Genomic DNA, 10,550 nt, shown 5'->3' with positions numbered 1-10,550 from the left:
GATCTCATCTAGAGGGGCCGGCCCCCTTCCCCCTTCTCCCTATAAATAGAGGGGTGAGGGGAGGGCTACGGGACCACATCCAAGGCGCAGCCCCTCCCCTCCCCAACACCTCTCCTCCTCCGCGTGTGTTGGCGAAGCCCTGCCGGAGAACTGTCACTCCACCACCACCACGCCGTCGTGCTGCTGTTGGAGCCTTCTTCCTCAACCTCTCCCTCCTCCTTGCTGGATCAAGGCGTGCGAGACGTCACCGCTCCGTACGTGTGTTGAACGCGGAGGTGCCGCCCGTTCGGCGCTTGGATCATCGGCGATTTGGATCACGACGAGTACGACTCCATCAACCCCGTTCTCTTGAACGATTCCGCTCGCGATCTACAAGGGTATGTAGATGCACTCCTCCCCTCTCGTTGCTAGTAAACTCCATAGATTGATCTTGGTGATGCGTAGAAAATTTTAATTTCTGCTATGATCCCAACAGTGGCATCATGAGCTAGGTCTATGCGTAGTTTCTATGCACGAGTAGAACACAAGTTGTTGTGGGCGTCGATTTTGTCAATTTACTTGCTGTTACTAGTCTTATCTTGATTCGGCGGCATCATGGATGAAGCGGCCCGGACCGACCTTACACGTACGCTTACGTGAGACTGGTTCCACCGACTGACATGCACTAGTTGCATAAGGTGGCTAGCGGGTGTCTGTCTCTCCCACTTTAGTCGGATCGGATTCGATGAAAAGGGTCCTTATGAAGGGTAAATATAAATTGACATATCACGTTGTGGTTTTGGCGTAGGTAAGAATCGTTCTTGCTAGAAACCAATAGCAGCCACGTAAAAGTTTGCAACAACAATTAGAGGACGTCTAACTTGTTTTTGCAGCAAGTGTCATGTGATGTGATATGGCCAGAAGGATGTGATGAATGATATATGTGATGTATGAGATTGATCATGTTCTTGTAATAGGAATCACGACTTGCATGTCGATGAGTATGACAACCGGCAGGAGCCATAGGAGTTGTCTTCATTTATTTATGACCTGCGTGTCAACTAGAACGTCATGTAATTACTTTACTTTATTGCTAACCGTTAGCCATAGTAGTAGAAGTAATAGTTGGCGAGACAACTTCATGAAGACACGATGATGGAGATCACGGTGTCATGCCGGTGACGATGATGAACATGGCGCCCCGAAGATGGAGATCAAAAGGAGCAAAATGATATTGGCCATATCATGTCACTATTTGATTGCATGTGATGTTTATCATGTTTTACATCTTATTTGCTTAGAATGACGGTAGCAGAAATAAGATGATCCCTTGCTAAAATTTCAAGAAAGTGTTCCCCCTAACTGTGCACCGTTGCGAAGGTTCGTTGTTCCGAAGCACCACGTGATGATCGGGTGTGATAGGTTCTGACTTCGCATACAACGGGTGTAAACCAGATTTACACACGCAATACACTTAGGTTGACTTGACGAGCCTAGCATGTACAGACATGGCCTCGGAACACAAGAGACCGAAATGTCGAACATGAGTCGTATAGCAGATACGGTCAACATGAAGATGTTCACCGATGATGACCCGTCCGTCTCACGTGATGATCGGACACGGCCTAGTTGACTCGGATCATGTATCATTTAGATGACTAGAGGGATGTCTGTATGAGTGGGAGTTCGTTAATAATTTGATTAGATGAACTTAAGTATCATGAACTTAGTCTAAAAAACCTTTACAATATGTCTTGTAGATCAAATGGCCCACGCTAATGTTGCCCTCAACTTCAACGCGTTCCTAGAGAAAACCAAGCTGAAAGACGATGGTAGCAACTACACGGACTGGGTCCGTAACCTGAGGATTATCCTCATAGCTGCCAATAAAGCATATGTCCTTGAAGCACTGCTAGGTGATGTACCTGTTTTCCCAGCAACTCAAGACGTTCTGAACGCCTGGCAGTCACGTAGTGATGATTACTCCCTGGTTCAGTGCGGCATGCTTTATAGCTTATAACCGGGGCTCCAAAAGCGTTTTGAGCAGCACGGAGCATATGAGATGTTCCAAGAGCTGAAAATGGTTTTCCAAGCTCATGCCCGGGTCGAGAGATATGAAGTCTCCGACAAGTTCTATAGTTGTAAGATGGAGGAGAATAGTTCCGTCAGCGAACACATACTCAAAATGTCTGGGTTGCACAACCGCTTGTCTCAGCTGGGAGTTAATCTCCCGGATGACGCGGTCGTTGACAGAATCCTACAGTCGCTCCCACCTAGCTACAAGATCTTTGTGATGAACTTCAATATGCAGGGGATGGAAAAGACCATTCCTGAGGTATATTCAATGCTGAAATCAGTGGAGGTGGAGATCAAAAAGGAACATCAAGTGCTGATGGTGAATAAAACCACTAAGTTCAAGAAAGGCAAGGGTAAGAAGAACTTCAATAAAGACGGCAAGGGAGTTGCCACGCCCGTTAAGCAAGCTGTCGGGAAGAAGACAAAGAATGGACCCAAGCCTGAGATTGAGTGCTTTTATTGCAAGGGAAACGGTCACTGGAAGCGGAACTGCCCCAAGTACTTAGCGGATAAGAAGGCCGGCAATACCAAAGGTATATGTGATATACATGTTATAGATGTGTACCTAACCAGCGCTCGTAGTAGCTCCTGGGTATTTGATACCGGTGCGGTTGCTCATATTTGTAACTCAAAGCAGGAGCTGCAGAATAAGCAGAGACTGGCGAAGGACGAGGTGACGATGCGCGTCGGGAATGGTTCCAAGGTCGATGTGATCGCCGTCGGCACGCTACCTCTACATTTACCTACGGGACTAGTTTTAAACCTCAATAATTGTTATTTAGTGCCAGCTTTGAGCATGAACATTGTATCTGGATCTCGTTTAATGCGAGATGGCTACTCATTTAAATCCGAGAATAATGGTTGTTCTATTTATATGAGAGATATGTTTTATGGTCATGCCCCGCTGGTCAATGGTTTATTCTTAATGAATCTCGAACGTGATGTTACACATATTCATAGTGTGAATGCCAAGAAATGTAAGGTTGATAATGATAGTCCCACATACTTGTGGCACTGCCGCCTTGGTCACATTGGTGTCAAACGCATGAAGAAACTCCATGCAGATGGACTTTTGGAGTCTCTTGATTATGAATCATTTGACACGTGCGAACCAAGCCTCATGGGCAAAATGACCAAGACTCTGTTTTCTGGAACAGTGGAGCGAGCAACCAACTTATTGGAAATCATACATACTGATGTGTGTGGTCCAATGAGCGTTGAGGCTCGCGGTGGCTATCGTTATGTTCTCACACTCACTGATGACTTGAGTAGATGTGGGTATGTCTACTTAATGAAACACAAGTCTGAGACCTTTGAAAAGTTCAAGGAATTTCAGAGTGAGCTTGAGAATCAACGTGACAGGAAAATAAAGTTTTTATGATCAGATCGTGGAGGGGAATATTTGAGTCACGAATTTGGCATACACTTAAGGAAATGTGGAATTGTTTCACAACTCACGCCGCCTGGAACACCTCAGCGTAATGGTGTGTCCGAACGTCGTAATCGCACTCTCTTGGATATGGTGCAATCTATGATGTCTCTTACCGATCTACCGCTATCATTCTGGGGTTATGCTTTAGAGACTACTGCATTCACTTTAAATAGGGCTCCGTCGAAATCCGTTGAGACGACACCGAATGAATTTGGTTTGGAAAGAAACCTAAGCTGTCGTTTCTTAAAGTTTGGGGATGCGATGCTTATGTCAAGAAACTTCAACCTGAAAAGTTCGAACCCAAGTCGGAAAAATGCGTCTTCATAGGAAACCCTAAGGAAACCATTGGGTATACCTTCTACCTCAGATCCGAAGGCAACATCTTTGTTGCCAAGAACGGGTCCTTTCTGGAGAAAGAGTTTCTATCGAAAGAAGTAAGTGGGAGGAAAGTGGAACTTGATGAGATGACCCCTCTCGAACCAGAAAGTAGCGCGGCAAAAGAAAATGTTTCTGTGGTGCTTGCACCGACTAGAGAGGAAGTTAATGATGACGATCATGATCAAGTTACCACTGAACTTTGTAGGTCTACAAGGACACGTTCCGCACCAGAGTGGTACGGCAACCCTGTCCTGGAAATCATGTTGTTGGACAACGGTGAACCTTCGAACTATGAAGAAGCAATGGCGGGTCCAGATTCCAACAAATGGCTTGAAGCCATGCAATCGGAGATAGGATCCATGTATGAAAAGAAAGTATGGACTTTGACAGACTTGCCCGATGATCGGCGAGCGATAGAAAATAAATGGATCCTTAAGAAGAACACGGACGCGGATGGAAATGTTACCATCTATAAAGCTCGACTTGTCGCTAAGGGTTATCGACAAGTTCAAGGAGTTGACTATGATGAGACCTTCTCACCCGTAGCGAAGCTGAAGTCCGTTCGAATCATGTTAGCAATTGCCGCATTCTACGATTATGAAATATGGCAAATGGACGTCAAAACGGCATTCCTTAACGGCTTCCTTAAGGAAGAATTGTATATGATGCAACCGGAAGGTTTTGTCGATCCTAAGAATGCTGACAAAGTATGCAAACTCCAGCGCTCAATCTATGGGCTGGTGCAGGCATCTCGGAGTTGGAACATTCGCTTTGATGAGATGATCAAAGTGTTTGGGTTTACGCAGACTTATGGAGAAGCCTGTGTTTACAAGAAAGTGAGTGGGAGCTCTGTAGCATTTCTCTTATTATATGTGGATGACATACTGTTGATGGGAAATGATATAGAATTCTTGGAAAGTATAAAGGCCTACTTGAATAAGTGTTTTTCAATGAAGGGCCTTGGAGAAGCTGCTTACATATTAGGCATCAAGATCTATAGAGATAGATCGAGACGCCTCATAGGTCTTTCACAAAGCACATACCTTGACAAGATATTGAAGAAGTTCAGTATGGATCAGTCCAAGAAGGGGTTCTTGCCTGTATTGCAACGTGTGCAATTGAGCACGGATCAATGTCCGACCACGGCAGAAGATAGAGAAAAGATGAGTGTCGTCCCCTATGCCTCGGCCATAGGGTCTATTATGTATGCCATGCTGTGTACCAGACCTGATGTAAACCTTGCTGTAAGTTTGGTAGGAAGGTACCAAAGTAATCCCAGCATGGAACACTGGACAGCGGTCAAGAACATCCTGAAGTACCTGAAAAGGACTAAGGATATGTTTCTCGTTTATGGAGGTGACGAAGAGCTCGTCGTAAAGGGTTACGTCGATGCTAGCTTCGACACAGATCTGGATGACTCTAAGTCACAAACCGGATACGTGTATATTTTGAATGGTGGGGCAGTCAGCTGGTGCAGTTGCAAGCAAAGCGTCGTGGCGGGATCTACATGTGAAGCGGAGTACATGGCAGCCTCGGAGGCAGCACATGAAGCAATCTGGATGAAGATGTTCATTGCCGACCTAGGAGTTATTCCCAATGCATCGGGGCCGATGACTCTCTTCTGTGACAACACTGGAGCTATTGCCCTTGCCAAGGAGCCCAGGTTTCACAAGAAGACCAGGCATGTCAAGCGTCGCTTCAACTCCATTCGTGAAAATGTTCAAAATGGAGACATAGATATTTGTAAAGTGCATACGGATTTAAATGTCGCAGATCCGTTGACTAAACCTCTTCCACGAGCGAAACATGATCAACACCAGAACTCTATGGGTGTACGATTCATCACAATGTAACTAGATTACTGACACTAGTGCAAGTGGGAGGCTGTTGGAAATATGCCCTGGAGGCAATAATAAAATGGTTGTTATTATTATATTTCCTTGTTCATGATAATTGTCTATTGTTCATGCTTTAATTGTGTTATTCGGAAATCGTAATATATGTGTGAATACATAGACCATAACATGTCCCTAGTGAGCCTCTAGTTGACTAGCTCGTTGATCAATAGATGGTTACGGTTTCCTGACCATGGACATTGGATGTCATTGATAACGGGATCACATCATTAGGAGAATGATGTGATGGACAAGACCCAATCCTAAGCATAGCACTAGATCGTGTAGTTCGTTTGCTAAAGCTTTTCTAATGTCAAGTATCATTTCCTTAGACCATGAGATCGTGCAACTCCCGGATACCGTAGGAATGCTTTGGGTGTACCAAACGTCACAACATAACTGGGTGGCTATAAAGGTGCACTACAGGTATCTCCGAAAGTGTCTGTTGGGTTGGCTCGGATCGAGACTGGGATTTGTCACTCCGTATGACGGAGAGGTATCTCTGGGCCCACTCGGTATTGCATCATCATAATGAGCTCAATGTGACTAAGTAGTTAGTCACGGGATCATGCATTACGGAACGAGTAAAGTGACTTGCCGGTAACGAGATTGAACGAGGTATTGGGATACCGACGATCGAATCTCGGGCAAGTAAAGTACCGATTGACAAAGGGAATTGTATACGGGATTGCTTGAATCCTCGACATCGTGGTTCATCCCATGAGATCATCGTGGAACATGTGGGAGCCAGCATGGGTATCCAGATCCCGCTGTTGGTTATTGGCTAGAGAGGTGTCTCGGTCTTGTCTGCATGACTCCCGAACCCGTAGGGTCTACACACTTAAGGTTCGATGACGCTAGGGTTATAAGGAAGGTTTGTATGTGATTACCGAATGTTGTTCGGAGTCCCGGATGAGATCCCGGACATCACGAGGAGTTCCGGAATGGTCCGGAGTTAAAGATTTATATATGGGAAGTCACCATATGGTCACCGGAAATATTCGGGGGTATACCGGTATTGTACCGGGACCACCGGAGGGGTTCCGGGGGTCCACCGGGAGGGTCCACCTGCCCCGGAGGGCCTTATGGGCTGTAGGTGGAAGGGAACCAGCCCTTAGTGTGCTGGGCGCCAACCCCCCTAGAGCCCATGCGCCTAGGGTTTTGGGGGAACCCTAAAGGGGGGGCGCCCCCCTTGCTTGGGGGGCAAGCTCCCTCCCCCCTTGGCCGCCGCCCCCCCCCCCCTCTAGATCTCATCTAGAGGGGCCGGCCCCCTTCCCCCTTCTCCCTATAAATAGAGGGGTGAGGGGAGGGCTGCAGGACCACATCCAAGGCGCAGCCCCTCCCCTCCCCAACACCTCTCCTCCTCCGCGTGTGCTTGGCGAAGCCCTGCCGGAGAACTGTCACTCCACCACCACCACGCCGTCGTGCTGCTGTTGGAGCCTTCTTCCTCAACCTCTCCCTCCTCCTTGCTGGATCAAGGCGTGGGAGATGCCACCGCTCCGTACGTGTGTTGAACGCGGAGGTGCCGTCCGTTCGGCGCTTGGATCATCGGTGATTTGGATCACGACGAGTACGACTCCATCAACCCCGTTCTCTTGAACGCTTCCGCTCGCGATCTACTAAACTCCATAGATTGATCTTGGTGATGCATAGAAAATTTTAATTTCTGCTACGATCCCCAACACTACCGACGCAGGGCTTCGCCTAAGCACCGCTACGATATTATCGAGGTGGATTATGGTGGGAGGGGCACCGCACACAGCTAAGAGATCAAGAGATCAATTGTTGTGTCTATGGGGTGCCCCCTCCTCCGTATATAAAGGGGGGAGGAGGCGCGCCCAAGGGGGGAATCCTACTCCAAGTAGGTTTTGCCCCCCCCCCCTTCCTATTCCAACTAGGAGAAGGGGGAAGGAGGAGGTGGAGAGAAGGAAGGAGAAGGGGGGCCGCCGCCCCCTTCCCTTTCCCAACTCGGATTGGGGCAAGGAGGGCCGCGCGCCACCTCCTGCCGCCTCTCCTCTTCCAGCACTTGGGACCTCCGGGGGGGTTCCGGTAACCCCCCCCCCCCCGGTTTCTCCGATATATATCCGATAACCCCCGGAACTCATCCAGTGTCCGAATATAACATTCCAATATATCAATCTTTATGTCTCTACCATTTCGAGACTCCTCGTCATGTCCGTGATCACATCCGGGACTCCGAACTACATTCAGTTCATCAAAACACATAAACTCATAATATGACCGTCATCGAACTTTAAGCGTGCGGACCCTACGGGTTCGAGAACTATGTAGACATGACCGAGACATGTCTCCGATCAATAACCAATGGCGGAACCTGGATTCTCATATTGTCTCCTACATATTCTACGAAGATCTTTATCGGTCAAGCCGCATAACAACATACGTTGTTCTCTTTGTCATCGGTATGTTACTTGCCCGAGATTCGATTGTCTTTATCTCAATACCTAGTTCAATCTCGTTACCGGCAAGTCTCTTTACTCGTTCCGTTATACATCATCCCGCAACTAACTCATTAGTTGCAATGCTTGCAAGTCTTATAGTGATGTGCATTACCGAGTGGGCCCAGAGATACCTCTCCGACAATCGGAGTGACAAATCCAAATCTCGAAATACGCCAACCCAACAAGTACCTTCGGAGACACCTGTAGAGCACCTTTATAATCACCCAGTTACGATGTGAGGTTTGGTAGCACACAAAGTGTTCCTCCCGTGAACGGGAGTTGCATAATCTCATAGTCATAGGAACATGTATCGGTCATGAAGAAAGCAATAGCAACATACTAAACGATCAAATGCTAAGCTAACGGAATGGGTCAAGTCAATCACATCATTCTCCTAATGATGTGATCCCGTTAATCAAATGACAACTCTTTGTCCATGACTAGGAAACATAACCATCTTTGATTAACGAGCTAGTCAAGTAGAGGCATACTAGTGACACTGTGTTTGTCTATGTATTCACACATGTATCATGTTTCCCGTTAATACAATTCTAGCATGAATAATAAACATTTATCATGATATAAGGAAAAAAAAATAACTTTATTATTGCCTCTAGGGCATATTTCCTTCACAAAGACATTAAAAAAATGTGGGTTTCAAATATATTCTGAAATGCGCTTAATCTTCTGATCTTAGCGATGTTGCGGATTGAATGATTAAATTCACTTATCAACCTCTTTGTGGGCGTCGCATGGGGAGAGAAGAAGGGTGGTAGCCATAGCCACCATGAGGGTGGCCACGAAGCATAGGATGCTCGTGTTCCTCTTCAGCACTGCCATTCTAATACTTGAGTATGCCAGCCGAAGTGGCTAGTAACGATAGCCAGTCTATCGCTGGTCGTGAGTTCGATTCTCATCCGTATCGTTATTTTTGTTCATTTTCCAACGGAAATGGGCCGGCCCAGGTTAGCTATTCTTCTGTAGTATTGTGGCATTGAGGAATTCCTCATACGTGCGAAAATGAATACGATTGTCAAAGGTCTAAATTGCCCTTTATACGACTGTCAAAGACTATGTTCATCGCTTGATGCATATTTCAGGGTTAATCCTCCTTTTCCAAAAAAAATTAACCATTTTTGTTAAACCTGATTATTTTCAATCAGTCTCCACGTACATGAACTAGAGACACACACATGATAAAATCACTACAAAAGCTGCCGATCACAACAAATTATCAAAAAAAGTCGGCTTACAACGATTTAAAAACATCTTGATGAGTCTGGGAAACAGTCCATGCTGGATGCTCCCTGATCAAAAATAATTATCAATATTGTCATATTTGATTATTTCTTAGCTCAGTTGCTTCAGCAGATGCTTATAATTGAATTACAGGACGACAACAGTTGTTGTTGTCATTGCAGAAGGCCATGGGGGCCGGCGGCTTGCCTTCGCCGCCGCAAAACTTCTTGCACTTGTCGTCGGTACAGGTTGGGAAAGAGATGGAGTAGCACGACGCCGGCAAGGGAAATGCAGCAGTCTCATCTCCCTGCATGTCCAAAGACATTAAAAAATGTGGGTTTCAAATATATTCCGAAATGCTCTTAATCTTCTGATCTTAGCGACGTTGCAGATTGAATGATTAAATTCACTTATCAGCCTCTTTGTGGGCGTCACATGGGGAGAGAAGAAGGGTGGTAGCCATAGCCACCATGAGGGTGGCCACGAAGCACAGGACGCTCGTGTTCCTCTTCAGCACTGCCATTCTAATACTTGAGTATGCCAGCCGAAGTGGCTAGTAACGACAGCCAGTCTATCGCTCGTCGTGAGTTCGATTCTCATCCGTATCGTTATTTTTGTGCATTTTCCAACGGAAATGGGCCGGCCCAGGTTAGCTGTTCTTCTGTAGTATTGCGGCGTGGAGGAATTCCTCATACGTGCGAAAATGAATACGATTGTCAAAGGTCTAAATTGCCCTTTATACGACTATCAAAGACTATGTTCATCGCTTGATGCAGATTTCGGGCTTAATCCTCCTTTTCCAAAAAAATCAACCATTTTCTTAAACCTGATTATTTTCAATCAGTCTCCACGTACATGAACTAGAGACACACACAGGATAAAATCACCACAAAAGCTGCCGATCACAACAAATTATCAAAAATAGTCGGCTTACAACGATTTAAAAACATCTTGATGAGTCTGGGAAACAATCCATGTTGGATGCTCCCTGATCAAAAATAATTATCAATATTGTCATATTTGATTATTTCTTAGCTCAGTTGCTTCAGCAGACGCTTATAATCGAATTACAGGACAACAACAGTTGTT

Source organism: Aegilops tauschii, chromosome 3 (genome assembly GCF_002575655.3).
Source record: "Aegilops tauschii subsp. strangulata cultivar AL8/78 chromosome 3, Aet v6.0, whole genome shotgun sequence".
NCBI lineage: Eukaryota > Viridiplantae > Streptophyta > Magnoliopsida > Poales > Poaceae > Aegilops > Aegilops tauschii.
Note: the sequence above shows the minus strand (reverse complement) of the source record.